At 36.1% G+C, this 3,017-nt stretch overlaps 1 protein-coding gene across 1 annotated transcript in view; it reads right to left on the bottom strand.

The window, feature by feature from the left end:
- Positions 1-573: 573 nt before the first annotated feature.
- Positions 574-3,017, bottom strand: part of LOC140331637 (pituitary tumor-transforming gene 1 protein-interacting protein-like) — a gene marked incomplete in the record, with an annotated part of 53,820 nt that continues 51,376 nt past the window's right edge. Inside the window, 1 exon segment of the mRNA XM_072412820.1 lies at positions 574-3,017.

Raw genomic sequence — 3,017 nt, 5'->3', positions numbered from 1 at the left:
CAGAACCAGAATTGCCTTTCTGGGGCCAGATGGCAAACATTAGCATTGTTCCAACTAATTTTGGGCAGCTTTTCAATGTAGCACAGTGTACAATTACTATTGTTAGTGAACAATGCACCAGAACCCCTTTTCCAATGAAAAGAGAGGTGAAGATTTTTAAGGGTTGGTGGTTCCAAGGGGTGGAACTGCCCACTGATATCACCAGTCAATGAAATGGTCACCACCATGAAACGTTCTTACTGGCTGGTGGTGTCAAGGGTGTATTCTACAAGCCAATGAAATGCTCACTGCCATTTTGATTCATAAGGAAGTAAAGGAATGACAGCAGTAGTATAACGAGGTGTGATCGGCATGTCTTTCCAATGGCAAGGTAAACTGCAGTTTGGCTTCAACCAAATCCTCTGTTGGTTTGAATGTTGCTGAAAAGAAACAGATACATGGCCAGCACTACTACCAAGAAGCTCCATGACACTGGGCTTTCTTAAGGGAAAGCCTAGCACTAGCTTTATGTTTCCAACAGATTGAAGGAAAGAAATGTATGTTGCCTTAATAACCCAGAACCACAATAAAAAAGAAAGACGATGGGTTTATTAGGTAATTTTACAATACAATCTTGGCTCATACAGAGAAAATGTCCTCCAATAAAGAATAAGTTACAAGTTTTCCAACATTAAAGAAAAAAAAGCTGCCTTTTATGGCATCTACAATGGTCAAATGTCAACATAAAGTAGAACTCCACACAAAGCCTTTTGTTTTTTTATTTGGAGTCGGTGTAGAGAGAAATAGTTTGCTCTTCATGTCGATGACTTTCATACCTTTTGGGCTCTACTGTGAGCTCAGCTTCACCATTCCCACTCCTTGGGCTCCTGCAGAGAATCTGGGGGCCAATGACCTGAAAATCCCAAGGTTATTACTCCACACTAACAGATTCTGTGCAAAAATGTTATCCATAGAAAGGAACCAAAAAACTGGGCCCGTGGCAGAGGCCTGACCACCACCTAATTGATATGATGAAGGTGATGACGACACTCCACAACCTAGCCTTGATACGTAGGTCCACTAATAGGGAGAGGGCCCTGTAGTACAATTTTTGACCTATCTGTGTCAGCAGAACAAAGGTATTAAAGAATACTTGTGAAGTTCTTTCTGTAGTAATTATGCAACAGGATTAATAAATGTATGATATTGAGCATAAACTGATTTTTTCCCCACTTATAATGACATTATAAAATGAACCTCGGTTTAAAGTCAGGTCACATCAGTAGATGGTGCTGTGTTCTAATGTAAAGTGTGTAACAAACTCTTGCTGCCACAGACATGACATGCTAGTTACAGACTTTACCTTAAGACACAGCTTCATCTTATGATGGTCATGGATAATGCACAAAAGGTCATTTAAGAGAATGTGACCCATCATATCCAAAATACTTTTACCTGTAATAAAAAAGGGGAAAAAGAAATAAAGATCAAACCCATGTGACTTAATTTTCTCTTTTTAAATAAATGTTTTAAAAATATCACAACATGTATGTATGTATTTAGATAATTTGATTGGCATTTTTATTAATGTAAACAGTGATGGCTTGCAGTTTGTGCCATAGGTTTATTCTCGATATAGTATGTTCCTGTCCTAAAAAAGTACCGTGGCTTATATTTGAATTAGACAACCAAATACTTTTCATGAAAAACTTTAAATACCTTTAAATCTGAGGAGGAGGGGGGCTAAGCCTACCTTTCATACTTTCTGCCAAATAATTTTGCTGTGTGATACCATTACTTGACATTGTGATTAAAACATCTTGATTAAAAGGAAATCACAGTTTGGGTGTTGATGGTGCTGGATTTCTTACATCAGAACATACATACATACATTTATTACATAGGAAGCCAGTTGAGCACATACATGATAGATATCAGTTTAGAACAGATTTACAATTGAAGTATGCCAAGAGAGTTTTAGCTTTGCCCACAGTGGTAATCCTGCAGTCAAAAAGCCAACTCCACAATATTCAGGTAACAGTTACATTATATCAGAACAGCCTTACAATAAACAATAAACATAACAAGGAAGAATATACACACTAAAAAATGGAAAATGTGCAAAGTAAAAAAAGAAAAAGTTTTCCTATTTAAAATGACAACTAGTAACATTAACTAAATACTAGTAACATAACATTCCTGCAATACAGATACAGCTCAATCTTTTACCGGGTGATGCACACTTTTAAAATGATCCCATTATATCATAATTACAAAAGTATTATTATATTATAACCCAAAGGGAAACTTTTTGTATCTTTTGGATACTGGGTGAAAAAGGCATCGTAATGCAGGGCAGGACTGTTGAAAAAAAAAAGGAAAATCACAAAAATTGTTATATGGTGAAAGTTAAACATATCTGGCATTTATATGAGAGCTGAAATCCAGATGAACAGTTTTAATACATGAGCAATTTTACATGCCGAAGGTTTTATAATATTGTTCAGGTAATATTGTGATTTATGCACATGTGCCAGGCTGTACGGCAAAGCAGGTAGCATCATTATTATTATCGTCATCATTGTTTTCATTATCTAATAAACAGTAAAGAGCTCTAAAAAGCATCAAAGCAGAACCAGGAATTAATGGAAGGATCTACCTGGCTGTGCAGAGTGGCCAAAGTGTATAAACTGGCTGAACAGGATATATATATGTGGGTGTGTGTGTGAACTGGACATTTACGTGTTCCTCCTAGGATTCTAGTGCAATAGCTTTAAGGACCAATGTGCACAGTAAATTACATGATTCCAGCCCATTGTAAAACAGGATTAATTAATATTTCAAAGTAAATATATGAAAGAAGTATCAGAACACAATATACTTAAGGTGATACTCAGACCCCCTTATCCTATAAAGGAAAGTAAGATGGCAAAGAATGATTTCAACACCTCCCCAATAATTACAATAATAAGCAAACAAAACATTACCTTGCCAGCAAAGTTACACAATTATTATCACATTATTATTTCCATCAAGGC

This window comes from Pyxicephalus adspersus, chromosome 5 (assembly GCF_032062135.1).
Source record: "Pyxicephalus adspersus chromosome 5, UCB_Pads_2.0, whole genome shotgun sequence".
NCBI classification, from domain to species: Eukaryota; Metazoa; Chordata; class Amphibia; order Anura; family Pyxicephalidae; genus Pyxicephalus; species Pyxicephalus adspersus.
The sequence above is the reverse complement of the archived record's forward strand: the minus strand, read 5'-3'. Positions and strand labels throughout refer to the sequence as shown.